This window comes from Manis javanica, chromosome 8 (assembly GCF_040802235.1).
Source record: "Manis javanica isolate MJ-LG chromosome 8, MJ_LKY, whole genome shotgun sequence".
NCBI classification, from domain to species: domain Eukaryota; kingdom Metazoa; phylum Chordata; class Mammalia; order Pholidota; family Manidae; genus Manis; species Manis javanica.
In genome coordinates, this window is record NC_133163.1 from 110,766,768 (window position 1) to 110,781,302 (window position 14,535).

The following is a 14,535-nucleotide window of genomic DNA, read 5'->3' on the forward strand; positions in this document are numbered from 1 at the left end:
GTCACAACTTGAGACCTGACTTCTGAGAAAGACAGACAGTTTGTAGCTTTGTTAAGACTGTTTTTGCTCCCTTTTATTTTCTAAGTTAATTCATTGGGTTTTTTTCCTAAAAGTTTCTTCTTAGAGAAAGAGTGCTTGTCAGTAATTGAAACTATGGTTGCTTCACCAAATGTCTTAAAACAACTTACAAAAACTTAAAGGGAGCCAGGTTTGAAATGTGATTCCTATGCAAAGACTTTTGATCAAGCCAAAAAGCATTACTTAAACTATGAACAAATAACTTTGTGACTAGAATTGTAAACAGAAACATAATTTGCTAATGGTTTGTTTCTGAAGTCAGACCTCACTCCTTTTACCTGGTTATTATAATCTGGGACATCAAGGAAATGAGACAGAAATAATGTATCTGACCTTCATTTAGAAATTTGACAAGATTTACTTATGCTACCCAAATAGATTTAATATAGAAATATGTTCTGATCAATGACAACTTGGAGGAAGGTCTTGGAACCATGTTACAAACCTGTTTTTTTTTCAATAAATGCATTGTAACTAAAACAGATTAATAAAATCTGGTAATAATAACTTAAGCTAGGAGGAACAGTTCCATAGCTTTAATGAGCACCTAGAAATCTGTGGACTCCAAATTTATGTCTCTGGCTTGCTTTCTGAGCTCCATATCTATCTACTAAACATCTCTACCTGATGCACCAAAACCTCAACCTGGGCAAAGCTGAATTTATCAGGTCTACTCCATCCTCCACATGATTCACCTCCTATAATTATTCATAAACAGAAGTGACACGTAGCTTCTCAAGCTAGAATCCTTATAGGCATCCTTGATCCTTCATCTTAATCATACCTAAATATCAAATTGACCACCAAATCCTGCTGACTCCATCTCCTTATGTCAGTATTATAGTAGGTGTTGGAAGTAGAATTAAGAAATACTGAAGAAAAGGGAAAACAATGGAGTACCTCCCTTGTGTCAAAATCAAATTAAACTAAAAGTTCAATTTCCAAACTAAAGAAGGGAGATTTGAAGGCTTTAGTCAATAATGAGATCATGAATCCATAGTTTAACTGGCCTCAAAAAGTGTGGCTGTGACCTGAGGCTACATTAATTAAATTATAGCATTTAGAAGGCAAGAGGGGATAATTTTGCTATATTCTACACTCAGGTAACAATTATATTCAGTTCTTGGTGGCACATTTTGATGTATAAATAGATACAACTATATTCAGAAGAGGGAATAGAATGTTGAAGGGGCTCAAAAATCATGTCAATATTAGGAATCTTTGCAGGGAATGGGAAGCTTTCCCTCAGAGACGGGAACTTTGGAGATGGAGGTGATGGCTGCCTATAGCTCTGAAGGATGCTTTATATAAAGCAAAGATCCCAAACTCTAATCCATAGACCAGAGCTGGACTAGCTCTGTAAGAATGATATGGGATAATTCTACAGATCATTCAGTCCCACCCTCAAGAGATTCTTCCTCCTGTGACCTGGAAGGAGATGTCCCTCCCTAAATCTGTATACTTTAAAAATTCTCTAAGTGATTTGGACACACAGCCAGGGTTGGGAACCCCCATGCAAATGAGAAATTGGATATTCTCAGCATGCAGCCAAGAGCCAATGGATAGAAGACAGGTATTTGTAGACTATTAGGAGATGCATTTTAAAACACAGAGCAATCCAGAGATTCCATGGGTGGCCTGACGTGGAAAGGAGGGAGAGTTGAGTCCCTAGGGTTCCAAATTGTGCCACATGAACAATTTGTAGGCATGAAACCAAAGAGGTTTGAGCAACAATGGTGACTGGACTCAATGATTATTAAGATTCTATGGTATTTCTCAAAAGAGAAATAGGCCTATAGACACAAAGCAGCTTTAAAAATATTTCATTATATGGTACCTAGATTACAAAATATCCAGCTATAGCAGAAGTTGTCAGCACCCCACATTTATCCCCTTGAACCATTATTTCAGTGCATGCTGGCCTGACTTCCATCTGCACCTCTTTACCTGAGGTCTTTCTCTGGCTTCCAGAGCCCACTCTGCTTGCGTACATGCAGTGAACTAACCACCACTGTCTCTAGCATAAACAACTGGAGTTGGTGTATACATACCCCAGCTCCCTTGCCCCTCAGTTAGGATGACTCTAGGGGGCATTATTATATTCCTAGAGTTCCCAGAAGGGATGAAGCTCCAGTTGCCCACAACAGTAATGGTATCGGCTGCCTCTCTCCCCCTTTATTCCTTTCCCAGTCCTATACTCACACTTCCTGGAATCATTTCACAAATCAATTACTTGTACTCTATTACTTGTGTTAGGGTCTATCTTTAGAAGAACATAAAGACACTGTAAGACACCAACCAATTACTGCCAACTAAGCAGAAAATAATTACCAGCTATATCAAAATTTGAGGAAATCAGGATTAAAAAGACTACTTAAAAATAAGTTTAAAATTTAGCAATCTGACACATCTGCAGGTTGGGATGATATTGATTAGCACCGCTAATTTAGAAGGCCCAACTGCCCTTGGCTTCCAGATCACTGGCTACTGAGGGTTGCTGTTCATTAATCTCAACTGCATCTACCTCTCTGGGCCTACTTTCTACCACCTGTCCTTTACTCTTGGTGTTTCAACTATTACCTATAATTGACCCCAAACATCTTCATACATCTACATCTTCATATGTCTACATCTTCAATTATTCTATTTGCCATTGTTCTTGAGATTTCTATTCATCCATTGAAATACACTAATTCTATACCCTTGTCCAAGAATCCTTTTGCCTTATTCTCCTACAGCAGAATCATTCACTACTCTCATGACTTGTCTCCTACTATAGAATGGGTACTATGAATGATACAACTATCAATCAACTGAATATTTAATATTAAAAGAGAAGTGAGTTAAATTGAGGACATAGATATCTACCCTGGCTTTCTCTTGTACCCACTATGAGGGAACACCTCAGAACAGGACATTTTTTTATGATAATTAATTTGTATATTATCTTTCTTTGTTCCTTTGTTCTATAGCTACTTAAGTTAGAATGCAATCATTAAACAAGTGTGCAGAATTGAAAACCAGATAGAGCATCCTGAAAGTGGGGGAATATCATTCAATCATTTAAACCAAACTTTACTATAAAAGTAAAATGCTTATGTTACCACCTTAATTGATAAGAACAGGATACAAAACTTTGTGTGCAGTATAAATTCAAAAATTGTGACTTTGAAAAAAGTGGGAAAAATCCATTAATGGTAATGCAGTGGATCTTGGGTCTGGACTCTGGTGATTATTTTTCTGCTCCTGTCTACTTTTTGTGTTTTCTAAGTTTTCAATAATAAGCAGGTGCAGAGAATAATAATGATACCTTTTCCACTGGTAAGAAATGATTTCCCACAGATCAATCACCATGGAAGAAATTTTATAAGTTATTAAAGAATTATCCATAAACCATGTCAAGAGGCCACAAGGCTTTATTGGTGAATGCCTCCTAACGCTGAAGGAACTACATCACACCATTTCACTGCTGCCACATAATTCATTTCAGAGCATAGGAAAAACTGAAAAGCTTTAGTTTTGTTTTTTAATGAAAGAAGCATGACCCTGAAACCCCAACTTGATAAACACACACACATGCACACACACCACCTATAGATCAATGACATTAATCAAAGTAGGCAGAAAAATATTAAATAAAATACTAGCTAATCAAATTCAATAGCATCTGAAATAATTTTCTTCTACCATTAGATCAACTACCCTAGGAATGAGTGATTTAATATTAGGAAAACTATCAATATAATGAATAACATCAATAGGGCAAAGGAAAAAAACCATCTCAGTGAATACTAGACAAGCAGTAGGTAAAATTTTTAAAGTATATTTCATAAAATTAGGAATAGAAGGATCCTTAATATGATCATTGATTATCACACTTAAGCATATGGAATATTGGTTATGAGTAATGAGCTCTGAAACCATTCTGACCTAGGTTTAACTTTTGGCTACTCCATTTTCTGCCTGTGAGACTTACAGTAAGTTATTTAATCTTTCTGTCTGGGTTCTGTCCATAACATGGGCATAATAATTTCTTACCTTATTAGGGTTGGTGTGAGCATAATTGAAGTGATGCATGTTAAGTGCTTAGCACAGTACCTGGAACTTAGTAATCCTCAGTAATGTTACAATAACATTTGTACACCAAATTCTAAGATGATGATGATACTAGTGGCAGTAGTAAAATTGATTTAGTAGTAAAATTGATTTGCTTCAGAATTTACTTGTGAAGATTCTTCTCCCCTACACCCCACACACATGCCTGAGGGTGTTCGCCCAGGTGATTCTAACATACACCAAGCACAGAGAATCACTAAGTTAGAGGCAATCCTAGCAAAATCAGAAAGAAGAGAAAGACATAAAATATCACCAAATTGTTGACTATTGTTCCGAAAGATCTAGGTAATGAGATAGCCATGAAACAGAAGTGAGAGGTCTAACTATAGATCAGGAAAATCAATTTGTTTTTTTCAGATGGCCTTCCATTAAACATAGAAAATTCAAGGCAGTCCAAATATTCTCTTAGGACCAGCCTTCATAGAATCAAGCCGAAGGTTCAGGATAGTAGTCAGACACAAGATTAATGTATGTATTTAAAAAAAAATGGCTTTTCAGCAATATCCATTTAGACCATATAGTAGGAAAAAAGATCTATACATAACAGTGCTTAAACATATAAAGTACCTAGAAACAATCTTAGAGAAATGTGATGTATAAGGAGGAAAATAAAATACTTTGCCGGGTGATATAAAAGAAGAGTTGAATAATGAAAAAACAACAGTTCTAGAATGGGGGGCTGACTAGTATAATTTGGGCAGCACTTCTTATTGGTCTGATGCAATCCTTATAAAAATACGAATGAATTTTTTAAAAACTGAAACAACTTGGGTTCTCTTTGAAGACTAACTGTGAGAGAATAAACAGCCTGGAGTTTGACAGACGACTGGCGCTTAATAAATGCCAGCTCGCTTGTCTTGCTGTTTAGCCTCGGACCATGGTGACTTCCCCTCCTATAATTCATGTAATTATTAATTGGCAATTACTGTACAATTTTTGGCAGTTCTACTTTACATAGAAGTTTTAGTTAATTTACATTATTGGGTCTTTAATTATTCTTTCCTAAATAGACTGTAAACTTCTTGAAGTCAAAGACTAGGTTTACATAACTCTGAACCAAGTATTTAATGCATGCTAATCATCTACAGTGAACTGGCAGGAATATAGATAGTAGACCACAATACTGTCATTAGCTCATAACTACAGACTAAAAATAAAATACGGGTAGTCACAGCTGAGGAAATCAAACTTGGGGGCCACTGAAGCAATCTGAATGGCAACCACAATCCGAGGTTGTAGTGAACCTTCTCTGAGCTAGAGCAGTTACTGCTGAATATCATGCTGGCTGAGGCATCACTTCAGTCCTAAAATACGCAGGAGCTGATAAGGAGCTGAGGTCAATTCAACAGTCCAATTGAGGATTCTTGCAAAATAGAAGTGACTAGTTAGAAGAAATACACATCTACTTAATAGCAGTCAATGGGCTATGAATCCAAAGGAATGAATAAATCCCCACATTCCCAAAGCTTCTAAACAAAATATTTCAGAATCATGCTCTGAGTAGGCCTGGCAGATTCTCAAAGAATAGTGGCTGCAAAATACTCACTTGATATTTTAAGAATATTTCATATGCTTAAATTTGTAAAATTTTGTAAAAGTTGAAGAGAAGATACTGTTAGTCAGGAAGTATAAGAGGGGAACATAAGTATTAAATCAGTATGTGTACAGTTTCCAAGAACTATGAGTAAGCAAACCACTTCTTGACTTCAACTGGATGTCAATTTTACCTAAATATATACAAGGGATATTAATACTACACTTGTGTTTACTTTAACAACCACCCGGCCTGTGTGAAAATCAGCTTCACAGCCAAATAAAGTGACAAAAATGACAACTCCAAGAACACAGAAACCACTTTGCAAGTTTTGCTAGCATTTTCTGTGTAATCTCCAGAAAAGAAGTCTCATACACTCGTTCTACACTTATACACTGGCTGCCTACCCTCTTCTCAAGATCCTACTTAACACTCCGGGGAGGGGTTTTACTAAAATGCCAACGCACAAGTCATAAAGAAGCTGCCAGCCTTCTAAACCTGCCCAGGGTTCCAGCTATTACTAAGAAGTGGGTGAATGTCACCCATAAGCCAGAGCTCCAAATCTCTGAGCAAAGCTTGTGATGTTTCCGAGCGCTGATCCATACTCCCCAAGTGGAGAGAAGGACCACAGGAGCTAGCCTCCATATTAACGCGGCTTCAGAACGACTGCCAGATTTCACTGCGGCCAAAGACCAGCTGCTGCTGCTAATAAGGTAGGCCTGCCTTCTCTGTGTCACCAGCACGCCCTCATGCAATTTGAAGGGTGAATACAAATGTTAAGATACTGAAGACACGACTTGCATTTTATCATAATTTAAATTATATTTGAGAAGAAAATTTACAAAGCACAGAATTAAATGGTAATTAAAGATAACAGGAAAAACTGCTGAACTTATGTAATACTTATTTGACGACAGGAAATTTCCAAGATGCTGCCGATGGTACCTTAAAAGGGATTCCAGGGGACAGAGACTGCACTGTGGACAGAGTTGGGTCTTCACCTGGGAGGCCACCCAGCTTAATCATGGAGAAAAAGGGTTTTGGAGCAACACACTCTGCTTTCCAATCCTGCTTTAACTCAAAGGAGCTGTGTGTCCTTGAGACTATTACTTGATCCTTCTAAGTTTCAGTTTTCTCAACTGTAATATGGAAATGATAAGAGTATCTATCTTGAAGGGTTGAGTCAGATAATTAATGTGAAGCAGCAACTGGCAAAATGGTAAGGGTTTTATTTCACATTAGTACCAAAATATATAAGCAAACCAAACAACTTGACCTTGAAAGATAGATTGTTTGGAAGTGGACAAAACAGGGATAGATAATGCAGATCACAGAATGCTTGGCAGGAAACAGCTAAAGTCAGTCTCCATTGCCTTACCTCGCCCACCTGAAGTCCTGATTCCTTATTACAAACATCCAGGGTGTTAGGGGATTTTGGAGAACACCAACATCCATTTGGCCTTCTCCATGGAACCCAACTGGTAGGAAACCACATCTTTGTTTCCTTATTTGTCATTGAACCCATTTTGTACCCAGCATACCACCATCAGAATAACACTCCAAATATTCAGAAATCCCAAGATGAACGATCAAAATAACTATTGTGTGACCCAGAAAAAGGGAGGGCAATATTGAATTTTCATGAAACCAGACTTCAGAGTCACTCTGACATTCAAAAGAGTTGTGCCCCTAACGTGTAGTTAAGAAAGAGCTTTTCATTCAGTGAAAACTTTAGCCAATCTAAATGTTTAGAATGGTGTAGACAGCCCACCCTCTTTCAAACCTTCCCCAAGTACAACCCTCCCCGATTATTTTCATATTATTTCATTTCATTATTATTCACCAAATAACAGGCTGAAATTTTGGCTCCTTTGATCAGACAGTTGGCATTATACAGCCATAGCCAATAAGTAGAAAACAACTCACTCAAGAAACATGCTAGCCAACAAAGGGCAATAAATGGGCCATTTCACTATCATCCATAATGACCCCCAATTCTCACAAATTTTACATATTATCTGGCATTTATGGCTGCAGATGGAGGATTCTGAAGCAATCTCTGATGTTCCAGGTGCAAGCATAGTTGTTTAAGTGGTGCTTATAGCTTAGGAGGAGAGAGTTTATTGGACTCCTTCTCTGGCCTCCCCAAACTCAGCTGCAAAATCTAGACTCCCTTGCAAAACAATTTCACACCTAAGTATACAGATTCAGGGAAACATTTAGAGGAGTGAGAAAAGAGCTAATTATTGCATAGCAGCTTTCAGGGCAGGGAGGAAAGGGCCAGCCATGATGTCCGTCGGCTCCGTGTCTCTGGAGGACACCTTTGGCCAGAGCACCAGGCTGCCAGGATGGCAGAAGTTCCCAACAAGTGCTTCGCCTTTGCCTCCAGGGTGAGCCCGGTCACACTCCTTCCTCCCTCTCACACCGTGAGTTGGGAGGCATGTCAGAGAATCTACTATCAACATGAAAGTCGATTTTTATAATCACTTCTGTGCCGAATGGCCCACTTTCCCGCTTGTGCTTGGGGACTTCATCATATTAAGGAGAGGCAGCCGAAGAGGCACATGCTGTTCAGCATCCAGATCCATCTCCAGGCAATCTCTGAGAGAGCAGAGGGCCTCACAGACCAGCCTGCAACTCCCTGGCAACCACTGTCACAAGTTCTTACAGGTCACCTTCAAGGAGAATTCTGGGAATAAACGTCTCTCTCTGTAATCATGGGGTACAATTTTTAATATGTGGAAAGTGCACTGGCCGGCACATTACCACCCTCCTAACTAATGCATTTTTTCCTTACAAAAGCAACAGTTAGACCAGGACTTGGCCAACTCTGATGTCCTCGACTGTAGGCAGGCAGTCCAGCTCCTCATCATCTCTTGCTAGGACGATTACAGCCCTCTCCCATCCGTCTCACTGTTTACTAGCCTCTTTTTACTGCACTCACCCTTCAAACCAATACCAGAACTACCTGCGAGACAATGTGAACATCTGAGCCCATATGTTTCAAAGTTCTAATAGCACCCAACTGCTATGGGATGAAAGACAAACACGGCGTAATGCAAGACCTCTATTGATGCCTCATGACTCTGCCCTCTTTTCTTACCTGCTTTACCTCAATAATATTACAACCATTTTGAACTTCTATTTCTGGAATATTCTTGATTCTTTAACACACTTCGGCTTTTGTAGATTCCATATCCCCTATTTCTGCTTAGAGAGCTGGTACTTCTTTTCTGACTCTGTGAACCTTCCCTGATGACCCTTAGACACAGAGGGTTCGTTTCTTACTTTGTGCTCCTGGAGCTCTTGCTACTGTTTCCATCACAATAGTCATCATGCAGGATTTAAGAGACTGGCAGTTCCATCATGAGAAGGAATGGGTATTACTCCTTTTTCTATTCCCTAAGCATCCTATAAATGGCCAGTGAAAGAATGAATGAGAGAGTGCATACCTGCCATATAGGAGGCCCTGGGCTTGTACTCCCATTTTTCTGTGTCTATACACACGGACTCTGCCATCAGTCATGCTCTCACAGATGTGTACCACAAACCCAGGCAGCTAGGCAGCAAACCAGATTCAAGGTGTCTGTTTCTATGACAGATGAATTCCAGTGCATAACTACCGACCCACTTCCCCATCACTGAGCTACCAAAAATACAGTTCCCCGAGGGTAGAGATTTGAGCCTAGAACAGTGCCCGGTTTATGGTAAGTACCAACCAAGTGGGAGAACAGAGGGAAACCAGATGAGGACCAGTATCATCTCTGAGAAATCACTCAGGGGCTCAAGCTGAACTTCCCAACAAGGTATGTGTTTGAATAGAATATCACTCCACCTCTCGGAAAGTGGCAGCTCTGTTCCTTTGACTTTGAAAACGACCTACTCTCCAGAAATATTTACCTGGTGCAGACAGCCTGCCTGTTGGGACCCCTCTCAAGGTTTATCATCTGTGACAAGCCATGTCTATCAAACTGGTTCTTCCTTTTCTTAACCAGTCCTAGTGTTCCTTCTGCAAGTTAATTATAATCAGCTCTCTTTGTGTTTTAATCTTGTTTTCCCACCTGAGTAGGTGCCAATCTGGATACATCATTTTTAGATCCCATAGTGAACAGCCCCCATATCCAGCACAGTAGGTGCTCAACCAATTCTTGTTAGAGCGAGATGTTGAGTGTTTACAAGTCTAGAGGGATTAAAGTGTGTGTGTGTGTGTGTGTGTGTGTGTGTGTGTGTGTGTGTGTGTGTGTGTGTGTGTGTGACATACAGCTAGCACCAGAATTCCTCTTAGAAAGGAACTAACTACCCTGAGGAAAATACATTACTGGGCCATTTGGGAGTGAAACCATAAAGCCTCTAGAACAAGACCTGGAAGGAAAAAGCAGAACTGGAAGATAAGAACAGAACAGGAGATTAATTGCTCTGCATGGAAAGTGGGAATATCTGCTTTTATTCGTGAGAAGAAACAGGGAGAGGAAAGGGGAAAGAGGTCACACCCATTCGGCCAGAGCCTGGAGCCCAGGTAGGCAGGGACAGACTGTCAAGTACCAAGGTATCGAAGACCAAGTCTTTATGGCTTCCCTCCTCCTCCTAAATGTTTTAGGCTTGCCTGCCACACCAAGATCTTACACAAGGAATTCGTGTGCTCGTTCACTGGTGGCAATCGATTAAAAAGTAGAATGCTGTATCAAGTGAGCTATAAACTGAGAGAATTAACTGGGAACAGGAGCTCAGAGGCAGAGGTGATAGGAAAGCCATGAGCTTTCTCCTCTTCCTACCCTTAATCCCAAGATACCGGGAGGATGCAGGTCTTGCTACAAGTGGGGGTAGGTTCAAGCAAGCTTTAGTAGGATCTCAAAGAGCAGGTACTGAAATTGACATGTATATTACACGTGGATTATGGGCAGTAAAAACCTATGGCTGCACTCAGTATGGATGAGGACACTGAGGTCCTGCGGGGGAAGTGACTTGGCCAGGGTCACTCAGCTCTTTAGTAAAGGGGATGGGACCAGAATTCAGGCTTTCCACATACATTATTCCATCTTCTACTCTGCACAGTGCCTCTGTCCTTAAATTGACCATGGAGGCCTAGAAACAGTGCCTGTCAAAGGCTGTGGCATTTGCTGGACTTATAATTGGAGAAATTTAGGTTACTGTCTATGCCAGGAAGGGCTATTATTTATCTAAAGGCTGGGATCACATCTGTGCCGATTAGCCATCCGGGAGAGCCATCTGTCATTTGGGGGAATCCTAAGGGGATCTGGCACAGGTGGACGAGGTCCTGGGAATGGGCTGAATCAGGGAAGCTGCTAGTAGCCTCTAGGCTTCAATTACCTCGAGTCTCCTCACCTTGTGCTACCTTATTTCTCTGAGGAGCCTGGGAACAGCTCTTCATGGCTGCTGGTATCTTGCATTTGCAATTATGAAACACCCAAGATTTGTTTCCCAAGTCCCAGGAGCTGGACCCAGGAGAGGCATCACAAGGGAAGGTCCTGTTTGGGAGGCTGCCTCTTATGTCCACACCTTTTATTAACCAGGTAATAAAGGTGGCTTAACGATGGTAAACTTCAGGTAACCAGGGTGACTTTAGTGGATGGAGTCTGTGAAATTCATTTAGTTCTCCCTGTATATCAGGTTCCTTTCCTGCGGCTGACACTGTCCTACAGGTACAGATAGGCATAATGAGGCTGAAATTGTGGCTGAAACAAGGGGATGTTGCAGGTCATGGCAGCCGTATGCTTAACTGTTAGCTCACAGCCTCCAGGTTTGAGCAATGGCCATCCCCAAAGAACCAGAGAACCAGAGAGGTTGCAAGCAACCTGTCTCCTCAGGGGTTTGGGAGGGCTGAGGAGAGGAACTGCCTGTCCAGAGTTGATTGCAACAGCAACCAGAGCAGAGAGAAAGGGGAATGAAAAAGCTATGCAAATACAGCAGCCTGCTTTTGTCTCTTCTAACCACGAACTCTAAACATTTGATAACAACATCAAAACCACAAATTTCTTTATCCCTGCTATTGTGTGAAACGATGGCTTCAAGAAAGAGAGGTTAAGGAGATTTAGTTGAGGTCAGCCAGCAAACCAGTAAATCCTGGAAATGATTCCGTCTCTGCTCCTCTCCAGCTACTACCCTTCACTGTTTTCTGTTGCTGTTTAAACAGGAAGCTATGTGAGCAAACAGAAAACGTCATATGTCCTTTCTAGCAGGAATGCAAACATAGGCTAAAAGCCATTTCCATTTTTGACTGGATAGAAAGAACTTGTAGGCATTTTCTGTTTTTTTTTTTTTTAATGATTGGATGAGCAAAGCTTTGGAGGGGGGTGGGAAGGGAGTCTTTCTGAACCAGAAAAGCTACCCTAGGAATAATCAGTTTTCAATAGCAAGAAAATGGTCTGTGATTGTCCTGCGGATCTCCTTGCGACGTAATGACCCATGGCAATGCAGGTTTGGATTCGGAAGAATGCAGGAACTACTTGTTCACTAACTTTTAGAAGATGGACAAGTTGAAAATGATCTTAAAGACTTACTCAAGACTGCCTTCTGATTTTGTGTGTTAGGGGGAGGTATCTGATACTAGTAGTGATAAAGGTCTTTATTCCAGCATCACCTACTTCATGAAGTCTTCTCTGGACATGCACTCTCTGTTCCATATCCTTTTCCTAGCTTTGTTTTTTCTCTCCCTTAACATTTATCAATCTTTACCATGTGATATGTTTTACTTATTTATCACAATCTAAAATAGTATATATTTATTTATTTATCTTGTTTCTTGTCTTCTCAGTAGAATCTAAGTTTCATGATGACAGAGATTTTTCTTGTTTTGCCCACTGTTTATTCTCCAGGGACTAGAACAGTGCCTGGCACAGGGAGCTCCTAAAGTAACATTTACTAAATAAATGTAAAGTGATATAATCAAAAAAACTTAGAAAGGATCTGCTACATGCAAAGCACGAGTAGTTAATTTAAACAAGTATAAACTCTAATAATTCTCTTGTATTAGTTTGCTATGACTGTCAGAAAAAGTAACACAGACTGGGTGCTTAAACGATAGAAATTTTTTTTCTCACAGTTCTGGAGCTAGAAGTCCAAGATTAAGGTGTTAGCAGGTTTGGCTTCTTCTGAAGCCTCTCTCTTCAGCTTGCAGATGGTCACCTTCTCACTACGACTTCACATATTGCCCCTCAGTATATGTGCATGCACCCCTGGTCTCTATGAGATTTCCTCCTCTTATGATGACACCAGTCAGACTGCATAAGGGCCACCCTAATGACCTCATTGCAGTCACCTGGTTAAAGGCCATATCTCCAAATACTGGCATTCAAGGTATGGGGGATAGAGTTTCAACATGTGATCTTTGGGGGGACATATTTCAGCCCATAACATCCCTCAAAGGGTTAAGATTTATTAGGAAAGTAAGATATAAGTCCTTGGATATTAAAAACTTTACCAGGGGAAAGAACAAATTAAATAATAAGAAATACAAGAAGCCTCTACAGGATAGATACTGAAATGGCGCGGTGTGATAGGGCAATGTAGCACCTTCTCTTCATTAGGTGTTGGGGAAACTACATATACTTCAGCGCCTTGTTCCTCATCTGGCAAAGAGAAATCGAATTGATGAGAAGATTAAAAGGGATAATGTATGCCACATTCCCAACAGCTTGGCATGTAGTATGTGTTTAGTAAATGTTGCCTAACTTCTTCTTATTTTCTCTTCAAAAATAGTGTGTTCATTTTGGTGCCACACACTAACAGGAACACTGATAGCACTGTGAAATCTGCCTTTTCTAGGCAGTTATTTCTTTTTTTAACTGCAAAAGTGGTATTATTTTTTTCTGATTATGAAATAATATACATTCATGTTAAAATTCAAACACTGAAGAAGTAAGGCAGAAAGTGAAAGAAATCCCACAATTAACACCCTCCCCAGCAGAAGATAACCATTGTTCAGCTCCACATGTAGTCTTTAGCCTTTTAATCTTTATATAAACATGATTTGTTTTTCATGTAAAAGTAAATTCATAATGGGCATCTTTTTATGCTGATACATATACATCCAACCGGTTCACTTTTACATTTATGTTTCATTATACTGGGGAAGGGAAGGAGAATAAGACTCCTGTCAAAACCTAGGAATGCTCAGGTGCACAAAGTAACCTGATTTCTTTTCCCTAGAACTGCTCAAGCCTTTAATATACACAGTGACTAGCCAAGAGGCTGATACAGCACATGGCATGTGCCAGTTATTAAATTATTGTCTAAACTTATCCTTTTTACTAGGGTTGCGGTGCTGGGATTAAGACTGCAAACCTTCATTTCGCTACCTCGCCCCCTGCTATGCTCTGCCACAAGGGGGCGTTGGGTGGGGGAGACAGAATGGTAGAGAAACTTCCTGTTTGTTTCCTGCCTGTTTCACTCCTGTGTCAGATTAGCACCATTACTTCCAACTGGCAGCAGTGAATACTTATAGCAGCAGCTGAGTCCAGTTTGTTCTTCTTCCAACACTTCCAGAACCAGCCTCACTGCACAGAGATTCAAGCACCAGCTGGTTAGTATGCCTTCCTTGGAGGTCTGGATCCCGGACCCATGGGGGCTCCACTCCTCCTTTGAGCTCAGAGTCTAGTGCCCGGAGAGCAGCACCCCCTCTTCAGAGGTCTAACTTTCAGTAACTTGGTACCCCTTCTGCAACCTTCTAGGATTTAACAGAATCAACCTATCAATGACAGCTGGTTTATCTAATAATACCAGCCCTGGGGTTGAAGACTGCTTTCTGAATTGCTACCCCTGTAATTAGGGTTGTTCTGCCTTTTCAGATA